The sequence below is a fragment of the Scyliorhinus torazame genome, chromosome 20 (assembly GCF_047496885.1).
Source record: "Scyliorhinus torazame isolate Kashiwa2021f chromosome 20, sScyTor2.1, whole genome shotgun sequence".
Lineage (NCBI taxonomy): Eukaryota > Metazoa > Chordata > Chondrichthyes > Carcharhiniformes > Scyliorhinidae > Scyliorhinus > Scyliorhinus torazame.
The window spans coordinates 27,098,908-27,117,855 of NC_092726.1; the positions used below are offsets into that span (position 1 = coordinate 27,098,908).

Here is an 18,948-nt window from a genome sequence, read left to right on the forward strand (position 1 = left end):
GGGTACAATTTTGTCTTTTAAAAAGCAGTTAGACAGTTACATGGGCAGGGTGCGTACGGAGGGATATGGGCCAAATGTGGGCAAGTGGGACTAGCTTAGTGATAGAAACTGGGCGGCATGGACAAACTAGGCCGAAGGATCTGATGACTGTATGAAAGCGCCTCCACTCCATGCCAGAGACTCTCTCGGCCCTTTTCAAGCAGCGAGCACATCGTTTTGGGCCCAATATTTTCCAAAGAAGGAGAAGCGAGGAGGGAGAAATATTTTAAATTCTGGTTGATTTAACAGCCCAATAGTTGGGCAGCCTTCCCTCGGAGAGACACGCAGCTTGGTTGCTGTCTTTTCCCAATATTCCCCCATTTTTAAATTCGATCTCCGCAATTCGTAGCTTTTCGTTTAACCTCAGAAATTCAGGAATTGAAAGCTCTTGCCTAACCGGGTGGGAAGATTTACATTGTAGAATAACATTTAATGAGTAGACACACAGTACCGAGACTGGAACATCCATCAGTGTAAGATGGACACTACATTTTGAACATTCAGTGAAAGGGGTAACGGTACAATGTGGCAACATGCTTCATACTGATTCTAACCAGGTCTTTTTCCACTTTAGGCATGCGAGTTGCTTCTTGAGTGGAAACGAATATCTGTTAGTGGTCACTGAGAGCGACCATGGAAGGCCATCGACGAGGACTAATAGCCGTGAACAGCTTCTCATCAGCTGTGGTGAATGCGTAACCCGTGAGACGGATATATGTTGCTAAAAGTAGCAGGTAGGAAGGGTATTGTGTTCACCATGGTGAATTCCACACACACACACACACACACACACACATCACCCCCCTCCGGCCCCTAACGACACAGAACTGGGAAAGGCAACTTGAACCCAGAGTGGGAGAAAGGGGATTGGCTGTTCCTGACATAAAAATTTGATCGAGTCTGTTTGCACACAGGCCTCTCTCTCTCTGTTAGCTATCCGGTGCTTCACCAAGCAGCCATTCATCGTGGCTGGAAATGGACTGTGAGTTACATGGCAAGCTATGTGACATATATGTCCGGTGGCACGGTGGTTAGCACTGTTGTTTCACGTCTCCAGGGTCCCGGGTTCGATTCCCCGCTGGGTGACGGTCTGTGCGGAGTCTGCACATCCTCCCCCGTGTCTGCGTGGGTTTCCTCCGGGTGCTCCGGTTTCCTCCGTCAAGTCCCGAAAGACGTGCTTGTTAGGTGGATTGGACATTCTGAATTCTCCCTCCGCGAACCCGAACGGAGCTCTGGGGTAGGATCCCTCGCCTACACCCTATCCACCCTCAAGATCTCACCCACCAACTCCTGACTCCTGCCTATCCACAATGAACCGTGTACGAAATAGCCTCCCTCCCGATCGCCGCTTTCAACGCCTCCCAAAACGTAGAGGGCGCGACCTTCCCGTTTCCATTCCATGTCACATAGTCCCCCTGCGGCCCTAGACATCTTAACACAGAACCCAAAGTCAGCCAGCAAACGCCCATGCAAGCGCCATCCTGTCCGCTGCTCCCCACCCACCTCTAATTTCAAATCCACGCAAAATGACCGACCATCGCTGAATGCCCCAGGGAGCAATGTTTTACCCATCACGAAGAAGTGAATCCTTGGGTACATTATGCATTGATGAAGAAACGAAAGCCTCTTACCCCGCTAGGTTCACAAACCGTGCAGGGATCCATTCACCCCCATTTGCCTCGTCCGTGAGTGCACAATTGCTTCACAGCTCCAGGGCCCCAGGTTCGATTCCCGGCTTGGGTCACTGTCTGTGCGGAGTCTGCACATCCTCCCCGTGTGTGCGTGGGTTTCCTCCCACAGTCCAAAGATGAGCAGGTTAGGTGGACTGGCCGCGCTAAATTGCCCTTAGTGTCCAAAATTGCCCTTAGTGTTGGGTGGGGTTGCTGGGTTGTGGGGATAGGGTGGAGGTGTTGACCTTGGGTAGGGTGCTCTTTCCAAGAGCCGGTGCAGACTCGATGGGCTGAATGGTCTCCTTCTGCACTGTAAATTCTATGAAACTATGAAACCTTCGCCATCCCCCAAAGAGGACCGCGATCTTGCCCTGGAACGGTCCAACTTTGGATCGGAAACACAGTTAAAATCCCCCCCGCCCACCCTAAAATCAGCTGGTGCGTGTCCAGCTTCAGAGTAGCAGCCAACAGCTTCCCCATTCGGGGCATACCCATTCGCTAATACCACTGCCTTCCCTGCCAGTGTCCTGCAACCATCGCAGAGGCCCCCCACCCCCTCACTGACGAACCGCCACCACCACCCATGCCTGAACCCCGTCCCCCTTGATGGGTCCGTGATTCACCCTTCCCACCCAAATTCCCCAGATTCCCCTCAGAGAAGAAGAGAGAAGAGCATTTTATATTTATTTCAGATATCCAACTGCCCGACCGTTCCACTTTCAAATAACAAAGAACAATACAGCACAGGACAGGCCCTTCGGCCCTCCCTGTACTGGTCATGATACCAACCTTGGCCAAAACCCTCAGCACTTCCTTGTGCCGTATCCCTCTATACCCGTCCTATCCATGTGTTTGTCAAGATGCCTTTTGAAGGCCGTTAATGTATCTGCTCCCACAGTCTCCCCTGATGATGTGTGAGTAAGGTTTGTGCCGGGGTGAAAAGTTGGGGGGAAGGAACCGAGGTTGGGGGGAGGAGTTTTACAAGAGGCAGTGGACGGGAGGAGTTGGAGACTTGGGAGGGGGGGGGGTACAACTCTTGGGTATCATGTACGGTACTCTTTCAGAGGTTGGAGGGCGTTGAGTGTAAGGGGGGGGGGGAGGTAGGGGGAGTGGACTCTATAGGTTAATGGTGACCATGGGCGGTCCCGGACTCCTTTTTCTTTTTCTCCTTTGTTTTTTTGTTGCCGCCGTGGGAGGGTTTGTTTTATTGGATGCATATATTGACAGCTGGCCGTTGTTTGGGGTGGTGGGAGGATGGGATCGTTGGTATTGTTAAGGGGATTGATTTTGTATTTGTTACCGTTTACTGTCTGTGGGTGGGGTGTAAATCTTTGAAGGAAAATGTGAAAGTGGAGAATAAAAACATTTAAAAAAAGTAAAGTTTGTGGTGATGTGCATCAATGTAAATGCATGTAGGCTAGCTAGACACTAGAGGGAGCACCAGTGACATCACACACTCAACCAATAGATCAGGTAGATAGGACACGACCAATGGACATTCACGATACACACGGAGGTGACACCACCACAGGGGGGCATCACACTAACCCATATATAAAGGACACCACACACATGATCTGCTTCTTTCCAGTGGAGACAGTCAGTGAGAACAGACACAGGGTTGATTCAATATTACACCCACCACGTGGATTGCAGCAACTGGTTAGTCAGCCTGGGTAGCTATAGTAGGATTAGCAGTAGCGTCGAACCCGAGTAATAGAAGTGTAAATAGTTTAATAAACGTGTTGAAGTTATCTCCACGTCAAGTGTACCACAAGGAAGCGGCTTATGTTACACCTACAACATAACAAATCAAGGTTGGCAGCGGGAGACGGTGGCGCAGTGGTTAGGAGAACTTCCTCCATCCAGAGAGTCATGAGACTGTGGAATGCGTTACCAGCTAACCCACTGCGCCACCGTGCTGCCCCCATTGCAGTGTTAATGTAAGCCTACTTGTGACAATAATTAAGATTATTAAAATTATAGATATCGCACCTGGGGGGTCAGCACGGCGGCGCAGTGGTTAGCACTGCTGCCTCACGGCGCAGAGGACCCGGGTTCGATCCCGGCTCTGGGTCACCGTCCGTGTGGAGTTTGCACATTCTCCCCGTGTCTGTGTGGGTCTCACCCCCACAACCCAAAGATGTGCGGGATAGGTGGATTGGCCACGCTAAAACGCCCCTTAATTGGAAAAATGTTTTTAAAAAACGAGAATGGTTGTTAAAAAAAAGAGTCAAATTGGACTGTGCGGAACCTTGTACTGAAATTCTGTGAGTAATATTCTGCTTCTTACCAATTTGATGAAGGTTTTAGAACTGCAAGACAAAATTAGCAAGAGGATTTAGCAATTAGCAATTACGGCAGCACGGTAGCACAGTGGTTAGCACAGCTGCTTCACAGCTCCAGGGTCCCGGGTTCCATTCCCGGCTTGGGTCACTGTCTGTGCGGGGTCTGCACATCCTCCCCGTGTCTGCGTGGGTTTCCACCGGGTGCTCCGGTTTCCTCCCACAGTCCAAAGATGTGCAGGTTAGGTGGATTGGCCATGATAAATTGCCCTTAAGTGTCCAAAAAAAAGTTAAGTGGGGTTACTAGGTTACGGGGATAGGGTAGATAGGGCTTCAGTAGGGTGCTCTTTGTAAGGGCCGGTACAGACTCGATGGGCCGAATGGCCTCCTTCTGCACTGTAAATTCTAGGATAACTATGATCCAACCCTGCACACCTGGACCATCCTGGAATGGCCTAAGTTCTGGAATTCTATCCCCAAATCTCTCTGTCTATGGGCGGAACATTTTGCTCCTGCCAACAGCAGGGATTATGGGCGGACGGGGGAAGGTTTAGTGCGACGTCAAAAATCAGTTATCTGATGGCGGGAAGTTCGTTTGGAATCTTGAACTCCCGACTTTCATGGCATCTCATGAATACTCTTTAAAAGACCATAACTCGAATCCTGTTCCCCTCCCAAGTTAAGCCCCTCCGTTAGCGGGAGTATAAAACATCCGCTTTCACCACTGCGCCCGGTGAGGTAGACTTCCTCCTGGTCTTTGAGGTCAGGGGTCGCTGCTTAACCTTCCTCTCACCCTGACACGAGCTGCAGCACGAGCTGTGCCAACGCTTGGGCACAGGGGATGGGCGGCCGAGACTGAGGCAGGACTGGGGTGGGGGGGGGGGTGGAGGGAGGGTGCCAAGGAGCAGAGGGCAAGAGCCAATGGCTGCCCGGGGGGGGGGGGGGGGGGGGGGGGGGTGGGGGGGGGGGCGTTTGAAGATGGCCCCTTGACGTTGGAACTTGTGAGGTAATGGCGGTATGGGCCACTTCCTGCCCGCCTCGCCATTAGATGTTCTCTCCACGACTAAAGAATTCATCATTTTAAAACATATTTTTATTGAAGAGTTTAATTCATAATCTCCAGACAACATACACAATAGTAAGATGTTAAAATGGATATTTATGAGGTACAGTATGAGAAAAATCCCTCACAAATTCAACAAGTTGGTGGGCAATGTCATATTAATACTGCTAAACATTTTTTTTTGTTGCAGTGTGGGTACTACCCCCCCCTCAAACGCCCACCCCTTAACCTTTCCTCCTCCCTCGCACCCCTCCCCATACACCTCGCTCGGCCCCCCTCCCCCCTCGCTGCTGGTCATGAGCAGGTCTTCGAAGGTGGAGGCGAACTGCTTCCACCCGGAGTGGAACCCTCCATCCGATCCCCTGCTGATTTCCCCGCGCCTCAGGAATTCCGCTCGATCGGCCGGCCAGCCTGGGGCCGTGGGCGGAGCTGCCGGCCTCCGTCGGGGCAGGAGTGGCCGCCGGGCTATCAGGGAGGCGAAGGCCAGGGCCATCGCCCCGCCTCCGCCCAACGCCTCGAAGAGCTGCTTTGACACCCCAAAGACTGTCAGGATGGGCATTGCTCCACCCGAACACCCCCCCACGACCTCGGACATGGCCTGGAAGAAGGTGGTCCGGAATCCAGTCAGCCTTCGGCAGAACCAGAGTATGTGGGACTGTTCGGCAACTCCCCCTACCCCCAACATCATTCGCATCTGTCTTCTATCTCCAGAAAGAACCCGCTCATGTGCGTCTTGGTCAGGTGTGCCTTGAGTACCACCTTCAGCTCTGTCAGGCGTTCACCCTGTGTGGTATATGTCATGATATCCACATTAGCATATCATGGTGCAATCACACACACACTGATGGACAGGCAGTTGGACCAACCAGCACACACATAACATTGCAGCCAATCACCAGTGAGAGCACACGCACTATAAAACAGGGAACACCACAGTTCCTGCTCATTCTACCAGGAGCTAGCTCAGAGCACGGAGCTCACAGCGCACCTCTCAGACATACACCATGTGCTGAGTGCCTCTCTAAGATAGTGCTAGGGCTGGGTCCACAGGTTAGCTGGTGAAGCACGTACCCAAGCCAGTAGTTAGTTGTTACCGTTGATTAGACAATAAAACAGAGTTGTACCATCTACAGCCGTGCTGGATCATTTGTGCATCGGAACACCCAACACGACAGTATCCCGTTCCAGATTCCTCCCCTAATTCGAAGCCCAGTTCTTCCTCCCACCTCTCTCTCGCTTCGTCCAGTGGGGTCCTTACCTCCTCCAGGACTGGTCCATGAGACCCATGTAGACAAGGGGAGAATGTGCAAACTCCACACGGGCTGGGATCGAACCCGGGTCCTCGGCGCTATGAGGCAACAGTGCTAACCACTGCGCCACCGTGCCGCCCCATCGTAGCGTCCATTTTGGGCGGGATCTGTGGTTATTACAAAATGGAGGTTCTACGGACATATCTTTGAGTTTAAAGAGCTGGTTCCGGGCCCTCAGTATGGCTACCACCACCGGACTCGCCGGGTATTTGGTTGGCGGAAATAGTGGTGGGGCGGTGGCCAGCGTCGCAGGGACGTCCCAACACAGGAGGTCACTTCCATTTGTACATATTCCGCCCCTCAGCTCCCCCAGCCAGCCCCCCACCCTTTCTACATCTGCTACCCAATACAAGAACAATGGGCAGGATGGTAGCACAGTGGTTAGCACTGCTGCTTCACAGCGCCGGGGGTCCCAGGTTCGATTCCCGGCTCGGGTCACTGTCTGCGCGGAGTCTGCACGTCCTCCCCGTGTCTGCGTGGGTTTCCTCCGGGCGCTCCGGTTTCCTCCCGCAAGTCCAAAGACGTGCGGGTCAGGTGGATTCTAAATTGGCCACATGTCCAAAAAGGTTGGGTGGGGTAACCGGGTTACGGGGATGGGGTGGGGGCTTAAGTGGGGTGCTCTTTCCAAGGGCGGGCGCAGACTCGATGGGCCGAATGGCCCCCTTCTGCACTCTAGATTCTACGATTCTATGAACAGGTTCGGCAGTGCTAAGCCCCCCGAGCGCAGCCCGCTCTCTGAGGCGATTTTGCGGACCCCGGGGTTCTTTCCAGCCCACACGAAGGCCGAGATTACTTTATCCACCTTAGCGACAAAGGATTTGGGGGGGGGGGGGGTGAAGACTGGAAATGATTTAAACATGAAGAACAACCTTGGCAGGACGTCCATTTTTATTGTCTGCAATCTTGCGGATGCAGGACTGAGGAGCTGAGCAAGTCTCGTGTGTACGGCCACCCCACTTTCCAACAGAAGTCACTCCAACTCCTGCTCTCGCCACCGGACTTAAGCCTCCAGAATGGAAGATTCTGCCTCATTTGTCCCACTCCTCTTTCCAAACATCCACCTCTTTGACCAAGCCGGCAGTCACAGCCTGAATACCATTTCTAGGGCTCAGCATCCAATTTGGTCCCAGTTACGCTTTTGTGAAGTAGCTTGCGGACGTGGACGCCAATGGCCAAAGTTGTTATCCGTGTGTCTGATCTGAAACAGTGGGAGCGCTCGACATCCGGTCAACTGCGGGCCAGGATTTTGGACACCCATCCCACTGTCTCCTCATGTGGCTTTGTGACAAACGTTGCCGGGTTTTACCCCGTCAAGCATCTTACGATGTTGAGGGCGCCGGTTAGAAGCGAGCTGGTGTGGCGTCGAGCTAATCTACACTTCCAGGCCCACGATTAGCATCGGTACTTAGGCAAGCAATGCCGCGGGTCACCTCGATGGAGGGAGGCCCAGGAAGCTGCGGAAGGCCTGTGCGGCCTGTAGCTAGGCTCCACCACGCCGCCTCTCGCTGGGGTGAGAGAGACAGTGCTGAGCTGTATTCAGGCCCTGTTCAGCTCACCTTCAATGAGCACTGTGCCCGTCAGCTGTGCCCGTCAGTCCTGAGGCTAAGTGGGGCAAGGTGAATTAAATCCACGATACTTATTCCTTGAAGCTTTCAGTAATAGTATATTGTATAGTATATTTGCGTTTGATAAGGTTCCCCAGCGTTTGATAAGGTTCCCCACGGTAGGCTATTGCAAAAAATACGGAGGCTGGGGATTGAGGGTGATTTAGAGATGTGGATCAGAAATTGGCTAGCTGAAAGAAGACAGAGGGTGGTGGTTGATGGGAAATGTTCAGAATGGAGTACAGTCACAAGTGGAGTACCACAAGGATCTGTTCTGGGGCCGTTGCTGTTTGTCATTTTTATCAATGACCTAGAGGAAGGCGCAGAAGGGTGGGTGAGTAAATTTGCAGACGATACTAAAGTCGGTGGTGTTGTCGATAGTGTGGAAGGATGTAGCAGGTTACAGAGGGATATAGATAAGCTGCAGAGCTGGGCTGAGAGGTGGCAAATGGAGTTTAATGTAGAGAAGTGTGAGGTGATTCACTTTGGAAGGAATAACAGGAATGCGGAATATTTGGCTAATGGTAAAGTTCTTGAAAGTGTGGATGAGCAGAGGGATCTAGGTGTCCATGTACATAGATCCCTGAAAGTTGCCACCCAGGTTGATAGGGTTGTGAAGAAGGCCTATGGGGTGTTGGCCTTTATTGGTAGAGGGATTGAGTTCCGGAGTCGGGAGGTCATGTTGCAGCTGTACAGAACTCTGGTACGGCCGCATTTGGAGTATTGCGTACAGTTCTGGTCACCGCATTATAGGAAGGACGTGGAGGCTTTGGAGCAGGTGCAGAGGAGATTTACCAGGATGTTGCCTGGTATGGAGGGAAAATCTTATGAGGAAAGGCTGATGGACTTGAGGTTGTTTTCGTTGGAGAGAAGAAGGTTAAGAGGAGACTTAATAGAGGCATACAAAATGATCAGGGGGTTGGATAGGGTGGACAGTGAGAGCCTTCTCCCGCGGATGGATATGGCTGGCACGAGGGGACATAACTTTAAACTGAGGGGTAATAGATATAGGACAGAGGTCAGAGGTAGGTTCTTTACGCAAAGAGTAGTGAGGCCGTGGAATGCCCTACCTGCTACAGTAGTGAACTCGCCAACATTGAGGGCATTTAAAAGTTTATTGGATAAACATATGGATGATAATGGCATAGTGTAGGTTAGATGGCTTTTGTTTCGGTGCAACATCGTGGGCCGAAGGGCCTGTACTGCGCTGTATTGTTCTATGTTCTATGTTCTATGTTCTATAATATTCTCACCACAGATCAGTGACAAGAACTGAAGAATCACTGAATGAACGCAAACCCATCTATCTGGTCCTCTATCGCCCTGGTAGTCAGTCACGTGACCTCGTGGTAATGGAGTTCATAGAATTTACAGGGCAGAAGGAGGCCATTCGGCCCATCGAGTCTGCACCGGCCCTTGGAAAGAGCACCCTACTTAAGCCCACCCCCCCACCCTTATCCCCGTAACCCCACGAAAGGCAATTTAGCACGGCCAATCCACCTAACCTGCACACCTGTGGGAGGAAACCGGAGCACCCGGAGGAAACCCACGCAGACACTGGGGGGGGGAGAACGTGCAGACTCCTCACATGCACTGACCCAAGCCGGGAATCGAATCCGGGTCCCTGGAGCTGTGAAGCAACAGTGTTAATCACTACCCATAAAAATGGCCATAAAGCGGGGCTGCTTTGTCCTGGATGGCGTCGAACTTCTTGAGTGTTAGGGAGGGCGAGGAGAGGGGTGGGGGGGGGGGGGGGTTGCGGGGGGGTGAATCAGCCCGGGTCCCTGCTCCTGATCCCAATATTGTGGACCCGGGGTTATGGGGGAGGAGAGTGGGGAGTTTGGGGGAGCGTGGAGTTGGGAGGAGTGGGGGAGTTTGGAGTTCCCGGTGGGGGGGGGAAGGAGGAGTGTGTCTGTGCTCCACCTTGGGGAGCTCTTGGCCATCGTGGTTACAGATGAAGGTGTTGGTGACTCCAAGGCGACGAAGGTCGCCTACGACGCTCCCCAGACGCTCACTGCTGGAGTCATTTGCAGCGATGAGGCCTGTGTTCTTCATCAGCCGAGCGCAGATCGAGTAACCACGGCAGCCATTTTCTACCCATGAGTCCACAACAGACCCAGACACGAGGGGAGGAAAAGCCCAGGGGTGGCGAACATGGGTGTATCCTGACATGGAATTCTCGCCTCTGAGAGCTGTCAGCCTGTCAAATGTCTGGCTGCTCATGATCCGGTTGCAACAGCGCCGCCGGGAGTGGTGGCAACTGCTGGGACTGCAGTCGGCCCCCAATGCTGATCGTTGCCGGAGGCAGATAAGAAGGTGAGTGGTGTGGGGGGAGGGGGTGGGGGGCTAGCAGGATAGCAGGCCCATGTGTGTGTGTGTGTGTGTATGTGTGTGTGGGTGAGGTTGAGGTGGGGTGTGTGTGTGTGTGTGTGTGGGTGAGGCTGGGATCAGAATTCGGAAGGCAGGTTGTCAGAATCACGCAGGGGTGGGTAGTACAGTAGGATGGCAGGGAATGGCCTCCACTGGGCGCAGGATGCCCAAGCAGGAGGAACCGCCCCCCTAACCTCAGCATGTGGCATGGGCACCCAATACTAGTGGTATTTTGTGCCGGTAAGGGGGTCATTAATTGGCCTTACTGACAATCTCGTAAATGGAGCCTGAGCCATTTACCCATCATGCAAGCTTGATGCTGAAACAGGGCTCTATCAAAACCAATCTGCGGGATAATGGCTGCCCCGATCTGATCATTCCTTGCTGTGTACCGCATCTCCTCATGAAAGGGCCTTTAGCCATCAATCCAGAAAAGCGTCCCGTCTACCTCAGATTACCCTGGAAAGGTAGCGAGCTCAAGAATTTGAGCAACAGGTGAAGCTGGTTTTCACACACTGATACTAACCAGTAGCGACACAAGGGACATTTTCTACTAACAGAACGCTGCCCTCAAACCAAAGAAGTGCCTATCACTGAAATGAGCAATGTGGTATAACAGTTTCAATGCCTGTGTGATGTCAAGTATGTCCCAATGACTGGCTGATCATATCAAGCAGCACGTTTGGTAGAACACAGACCCTACTCAACCAGTCCATGTTTCCGAAACTCAGATCATCAGTTGGGCTTGCAATGTGCCTCACTTCTGCTTGCTAGAAGCCACTGTATTTAAATGCATGGACATGTCCTCTGCAAGCAAAAGGAATTTGTCCAGGCATTGCGCCTTTTTGGAATTAAACAAAAACGTGAGGGACAATAGTCCCCCTGGTGAATTCTCCATAGTAACAACTCAGCCAATCAGAGTCAACTTGCCAGCCCATCACCATCCGTTTCACGTATAGTATAAATTGTCGCTCCCTTCGAAATTTGGCATTCTTGCATCTGTCCTGACGAGTGCGAGCTGAAAAGTTTCGACAGCATGGGCGGGGTTCTCCGACCCGGCGTCGGGGGTCGGCGTGAATCCCGCCCCCGCCGTCCTCCGAATTCTCCGCCCCCCCCCAAAAATCGCCCCGGCGTGAATCGCGCCGCCCACCACGGAGAATGGCGGGGACCGGCACGAATCAATGGGCCCCGGGGCCACCCGAATTCTCCGGCCCGCCATGGGCCGAAGTCCCTCCCGTTTTTTGCCAGTCCCGCCGGCGTAAATTGGAGTAGGTCCTTACTGGCGGGACCTGGCGGCGCGGGCGGCCTCCGGGGTTCTCGGGGGGGGGGGCACGGTGGGATCTGGCCCCGGGGGGTGCCCCCACGGTGGCCTGGCCCGTGATCGGGGCCCACCGATCCGCGGGCGGGCCTGTGCCGTGGGGGCGCTCTATTCCTCCGCATCGGCTGCTGTGGTCCTCCGCCATGGCTGATGCGGAGACAAACCCTCCCGCGCATGCGCCTACTCACGCCGGATTTAATATTAATAATAGTCTTTATTAGTGTCACAAGTCGGCTTACATTAACACTGCAATGAAGTTACTGTGAAAATCCCCTCGTCGCCACATTCCTGCGCCTGTTCGGGTACACGGAGAATTCAGAATGTCCAATTCACCTAACGGCACGTCTTTCGGGGACTTGCGGGAGGAAACCGGAGCGCCCGGAGGAAACCCACGCAGATACGGGGGAGAACGTGCCGATTCCGCACATGAAATCATGTGGACTAGACCAGTGTGGTGAGAAATGGTGTAACAGCCCAGTCCAGTGAAATCATGCCACAATGTGGTGCATATTACACAATATAGTTACAGATTACCGTGAGGCTAATCTCACTTTTGTCCCTGAAGTAACGCGAACGGTTTTTGAACTGCTGCAATGTCAAATCGGAGTCGAAGGTCAAACATTTTCCATGACGGTTGCCTGAACTGCGATACCCGTTTATTGTTCCCGCAGTTCCAGGGTCTCATTGTACTCTGAGGTGTTTCAGAGTCATCGGCCTTCTCGACAACCTTTCCCTGGTTGCAAAGTAGACTCACGAGATTCGCTTCGCAAGTGTGTGAAACTTTTCACACTAAGGGGCAATTTAGCGTGACCAATCCACCTAACCTGCACATCTTTGGACACTAAGGGGTAATTGATCACGGCCAATCCACCTAACCTGCACATCTTTGGACTGTGGGAGGAAATCGGAGCACCCGGAGGAAACCCACGCAGACACGGGGAGAACGTGCAGATTCCGCACAGACAGTGACCCAAGCCAGGAATCAAACCTGGGACCCTGGAGCTGTGAAGCAACAGTGCTAACCACTGTGCTTCCTGCTCCTTTCCCATTGTGATCTTTTACCCCCACTTTATCCTGAGGATTTTGTGCAGGGCAGGGCGCCTGTGGCCGAAGAGTCGTGAATCCATTCACGAGCATCTCCATGCTTCAACTTTGCCTCAGTAGCGACTGCCTCACCTCAGAGTCAGGTGGCCATCGGTTCAAATCCCCGTCCAGCCACATGAGTGCACAGCGTCTAGGCTGACACTCCAGTGTAGTACTCTGCTATCGGAAGTGATGTTAAACTAATGTCTTACCTCAGCTGGAGATAAAAGATCCTGTGGTGTTATTTGAAGAAGATGATATATCCATCAATCAGCATCACAGAAATATATATTTCTTAACTTATTCCAATTAAGGGGCAATTTAGCGTGGCCAATCCACCTACCCTGCATATCTTTGGGTTGTGGGGGTGAAACCCACGCAGACACAGGGAGAACGTGCAAACTCCACACGGATAGTGACCCGGAGCCGGGATTGAACCCGGGTTTGCGGCACCATGAGGCAGCAGTGCTAACCACTGTGCCGCCCTGTCACCAAAATATATCTTCGATATGCAGGAAAGGATGTCCCGAGGCGTGGTACATTGGCGAGACCATGCAGACGCTGCGACAAAGGATGAACGGACATTGCGCGACATTCGCCAGGCAGGAATGTTCCCTTCCAGTCGGGGAACACTTCAGCAATCAAGGGCATTCAGCCTCTGATCTCCGGGTAAGCGTTCTCCAAGGCGGCCTTCAGGACGCGCGACAACGCAGAATCGCCGAGCAGAAACTTATAGCCAAGTTCCGCACACATGAGTGCGGCCTCAACCGGGACCTTGGACTCATGTCTCACTACATATAACCCCCACCATCTGGCCTGAGCTTGCGAAATCCTACCAACTGTCCCGGCTTGAGACAATTCACACCTGTTTAACCTGTGATTATCGCTCTCTCCAGTCGCACTGTCTGGACCTGTAAAGACTTAATTACCTGTAAAGACTCACATTCAATGACTTGCATCTTTGACTTTGTCTGTATATGCTGTGTTCGTGTAACCTACCTCTTCACTCACCTGAGGAAGGAGCAGCGCTCCGAAAGCTAGTGATTCCAAACAAACCTGTTGGACTTTAACCTAGTGTTGTAAGACTTCTTACTGTGCCCACCCCAGGTCTGTATAGTTTACCTCAAATGGCCTTTGTGTCTATAATCCCGATATTCCTCAGCTCCTGCTCCTAATGGGCGCCCACCTGATCGATTTTCAGGAGAAATGTAACGTAAGTCCCTATTTCCATTGATTTGAGTGCTGATAGCATGGACAGATCCATAATGAGTTTCACAAATTAGGTATTGCCCTCTAGTCGCGGCTTTGAATAATTTTTGAATGTTACTGAGGTGCCTCCTTTGAATAGTACCTGGGGTTCTTTTGCGACCACGCGACAGCACAGACAAGGAACTCCGTTTAACTTCTCACCTGAAACATAGTCCGCACGGTAGCACAGTGGTCAGCACTGTTGCTTCACAGCTCCAGGGCCCCAGGTTCGATTCCCGGCTTGGGTCACTGTCTGTGCGGAGTCTGCACGTTCTCCCCGTGTCTGCGTGGGTTTCCTCCGGGTGCTCCGATTTCCTCCCACAAGTCCCGAAAGACGTGCTTGTTAGGTGAATTGGACATTAGAATTCTCCCTCTGTGTACCCGAACAGGCGCCGGAATGTGGCGACTAGGGGCTCATCACAGTAACGTATGGTAGGGTTCTTGGCAATGTGGAGGAGCAGAGAGATCTTGGGGTCTATGTTCATAGATCTTTGAAAGTTGCCACTCAAGTGGATAGAGCTGTGAAGAAGGCCTATGGTGTGCTCGCGTTCATTAGCAGAGAGATTGAATTTAAGAGCCGTGAGGTGATGATGCAGCTGTACGAAACCTTGGTAAGGCCACATTTGGAGTACTGTGTGCAGTTCTGGTCGCCTCATTTTAGGAAGGATGTGGAAGCTTTGGAAAAGGTGCAAAGGAGATTTACCAGGATGTTGCCTGGAATGGAGAGTAGGTCTTACGAGGAAAGGTTGAGGGTGCTAGGCCTTTTCTCATTAGAACGGAGAAGGATGAGGGGAGACTTGATAGAGGTTAATAAGATGATCAGGGGAATAGATAGAGTAGACAGTCAGAGATTCTTTTCCCTGGGTAGAAAAAACCATTACAAGGGGACATAAATTTAAGGTGAAAGGTGGAAGATATAGGGGGGATGGCAGAGGTAGGTTCTTTACCCAGTGGGTAGTGGGGGCATGGAATGCACTGCCTGTGGAAGTAGTTGAGTCGGAAACATTAGGGACCTCCAAGCGGCTATTGGATAGGTACATGGATTACGGTAGAATGATGGGGTGTAGATTAATTTGTTCTTAATCGAGGACAAAAGTTCGGCACAACATCGTGGGCCGAAGGGCCTGTTCTGTGCTGTATTTTCTATGTTCATTGCAGTGTCAATGCAAGCCTACTTGTGACACTAATAGAGATTATTATTCTAAAGGCAGCACCTTTGATAAGACCGTACGACATAGGAGCAGAATTAGGCCACTCGGCCCATCGAGTCTGCTCCGCCATTCAATCATGGCTGATATTTTTCACATCCCCATTCTCCTGCCTTCTCCGCATAACCCCAGACCCCCTTATTAATCAAGAACCTATCTATCTCTGTCTCAAAGACACTCCGTGATTTGGCCTCCACAGCCTTCTGCGGCAAAGAGTTCCACAGATTCACCACCCTCTGGCTGAAGAAATTCCTCCTCCTCTCAGTTTTAAAGGATCGTCCCTTCAGTCTGAGGCTGTGCCCTCGGGTTCTAGTGTTACCGATGGCACAGCGTTCCCTCAGAGCTGTCTAGACGACGAGGCAGGGGAATTCAAACAACTCAGAAATGATTGCCCTGGCACTGAACGTCAGAGATTACGGTCGGGCTTTGCGAACAATGCCTTTATTAGGCCCCGCCCACGCAGAGTGCCAATTGTACTGTGCTGAATCGCCTGCACTCAAATGTCTGAGGACTCGTTCACCAATGAGGCAACGGTGCAGCGGGAGGGAAGAGTCTTCCTTCACCCACTTCCTGAACTCCGATGTCCTTCCCTCGTTCTCTCCCTCATTCCTGTCCTCGGTTTAATCCGTGTTGATTTCTTTATTGATCAGGAGGAAAAAGCACTGGATAGGGTTCACGGCACAGCTGCAACTGCTCCTGGCTAATGAGCCCAGCGTACCCAACCAATTGGGGCGTTCACGTCAAAACTGGGCCAGGGAAGAGCACACAGAGGCCCGAGTCAGGCTTTGTTCTGTGTTCACTCGAGCGTGCAAACGCATTCGCTTGCCTGGAGCAGCTGCCTGGCGGGAATCGTTAGCTGGAAATCCCGCCCCCCACCACCTCCCCCGCTATTGAAGCTAGGGAGAATCACAGACAAATATTGGGCAGTTTTTACACAAGACCCGGGACCGAATCTGGGATATTTCCTGGTAATTCAGTATCCCACCAGGCATCGTATGAACCCACCCAGCAGAACAAAACAAAATGGCGTCCCTCTTATTTTGACGGAGCGAGACGTCATGATGCGGAAAGCGCTGGCCGACAGGGAAAGATTGATGGGCACAGAGTCAAAAATAGCTTGCAAAAGGGAACTGGAGGCGGCACGGGGGGGGGGGGGGGGGGGGGGGGCAGTGGTTAGCACTGCTGTCTCACGGCGCCGAGCACCCGGGTTCGATCCTGGCCCCGGGTCCGTATGGAGTTTGCACGTTCTCCCCCGTGCCTGCGTGGGTCTCACACCCCCCAACCCAAAAAGATGTGCACGTTAGATGGATTGGCCACGCTAAATTGCCCCTTCAGGCAGGGTTGTAGGAATAGGACCCAGGCAGTGCGATTGTTGAAAGGGTCGGTGCAGACTCGATGGATCGAATGGCCGCCTTCTGCACTGTAGGGATTCTATGATTCTCTCGAATCTCTTTTCATAATTTCAGCCCCTGTTGTATGTAATAATAATAATAACCTTTATTATTGTCACAAGTAGGCCTACATTAACACTAATGAAGTTACTGTGAAAATCCCCTCGTCACCACATTCCGGCGCCTGTTCGGGTACACGGAGGGAGAATTCAGAATGTCCAATTCATCTAACAAGCACGTCTTTCAGGGCTTGTGGGAGGAAACCGGAGCACCCGGAGGAAACCCACGCAGACACGGGGAGAACGTGCAGACTCCGCACAGACAGTGACCCAAGCCAGGAATAGAACCTGGGACTCTGGAGCTGTGAAGCAACAGTGCTAACCCACTGTGCTTCCTGCTCCTTTCCCATTGTGATCTATTACCCCCACTTTATCCTGAGGATTTTGTGCAGGGCAGGGCGCCTGTGGCCGAAGAGTCGTGAATCCATTCACGAGCATCTCCATGCTTCAACTTTGCCTCAGTAGCGACTGCCTCACCTCAGAGTCAGGTGGCCATCGGTTCAAATCCCCGTCCAGCCACATGAGTGCACAGCGTCTAGGCTGACACTCCAGTGTAGTACTCTGCTATCGGAAGTGATGTTAAACTAATGTCTTACCTCAGCTGGAGATAAAAGATCCTGTGGTGTTATTTGAAGAAGATGATATATCCATCAATCAGCATCACAGAAATATATATTTCTTAACTTATTCCAATTAAGGGGCAATTTAGCGCGGCCAATCCACCTACCCTGCATATCTTGGGTTGTGGGGGTGAAACCCACGCAGACACAGGGAGAACGTGCAAACTCCACACGGATAGTGACCCGGAGCCGGGATTGAACCCGGGTTTGCGGCACCATGAGGCAGCAGTGCTAACCACTGTGCCGCCCTGTCACCAAAATATATCTTCGATATGCAGGAAAGGATGTCCCGAGGCGTGGTACATTGGCGAGACCATGCAGACGCTGCGACAACGGATGAACGGACATTGCGCGACATTCGCCAGGCAGGAATGTTCCCTTCCAGTCGGGGAACACTTCAGCAATCAAGGGCATTCAGCCTCTGATCTCCGGGTAAGCGTTCTCCAAGGCGGCCTTCAGGACGCGCGACAACGCAGAATCGCCGAGCAGAAACTTATAGCCAAGTTCCGCACACATGAGTGCGGCCTCAACCGGGACCTTGGACTCATGTCTCACTACATATAACCCACACCATCTGGCCTGAGCTTGCGAAATCCTACCAACTGTCCCGGCTTGAGACAATTCACACCTGTTTAACCTGTGATTATCGCTCTCTCCAGTCGCACTGTCTGGACCTGTAAAGACTTAATTACCTGCAAAGACTCACATTCAATGACTTGCATCTTTGACTTTGTCTGTATATGCTGTGTTCGTGTAACCTACCTCTTCACTCACCCGAGGAAGGAGCAGCGCTCCGAAAGCTAGTGATTCCAAACAAACCTGTTGGACTTTAACCTAGTGTTGTAAGACTTCTTACTGTGCTCACCCCAGTCCTGTATAGTTTACCTCAAATGGCCTTTGTGTCTATAATCCCGATATTCCTCAGCTCCTGCTCCTAATGGGCGCCCACCTGATCGATTTTCAGGAGAAATGTAACGTAAGTCCCTATTTCCATTGATTTGAGTGCTGATAGCATGGACAGATCCATAATGAGTTTCACAAATTAGGTATTGCCCTCTAGTCGCGGCTTTGAATAATTTTTGAATGTTACTGAGGTGCCTTCTTTGAATAGTACCTGGGGTTCTTTTGCGACCACGCGACAGCACAGACAAGGAACTCCGTTTAACTTCTCACCTGAAACATAGTCCGCACGGTAGCACAGTGGTCAGCACTGTTGCTTCACAGCTCCAGGGCCCCAGGTTCGATTCCCGGCTTGGGTCACTGTCTGTGCGGAGTCTGCACGTTCTCCCCGTGTCTGCGTGGGTTTCCTCCGGGTGCTCCGATTTCCTCCCACAAGTCCCGAAAGACGTGCTTGTTAGGTGAATTGGACATTAGAATTCTGCCTCTGTGTACCCGAACAGGCGCCGGAATGTGGCGACTAGGGGCTCATCACAGTAACGTATGGTAGGGTTCTTGGCAATGTGGAGGAGCAGAGAGATCTTGGGGTCTATGTTCATAGATCTTTGAAAGTTGCCACTCAAGTGGATAGAGCTGTGAAGAAGGCCTATGGTGTGCTAGCGTTCATTAGCAGAGAGATTGAATTTAAGAGCCGTGAGGTGATGATGCAGCTGTACGAAACCTTGGTAAGGCCACATTTGGAGTACTGTGTGCAGTTCTGGTCGCCTCATTTTAGGAAGGATG

General features: G+C 52.0%; 1 long non-coding RNA gene across 2 annotated transcripts in view; it reads left to right on the top strand.

The window, feature by feature from the left end:
• The first annotated feature begins 610 nt into the window (after nt 1-610).
• Nucleotides 611-18,948, top strand: part of LOC140397016 (uncharacterized) — a 62,968-nt gene continuing 44,630 nt past the window's right edge. Inside the window, exon 1 of one of the 2 annotated variants that reach the window (XR_011936665.1) lies at nt 611-726. This is a non-coding gene — a long non-coding RNA (uncharacterized lncRNA). Of the gene's footprint in view, nt 774-18,948 lie in introns of both variants that reach the window. The other variant, XR_011936664.1, reaches the window with a different exon arrangement.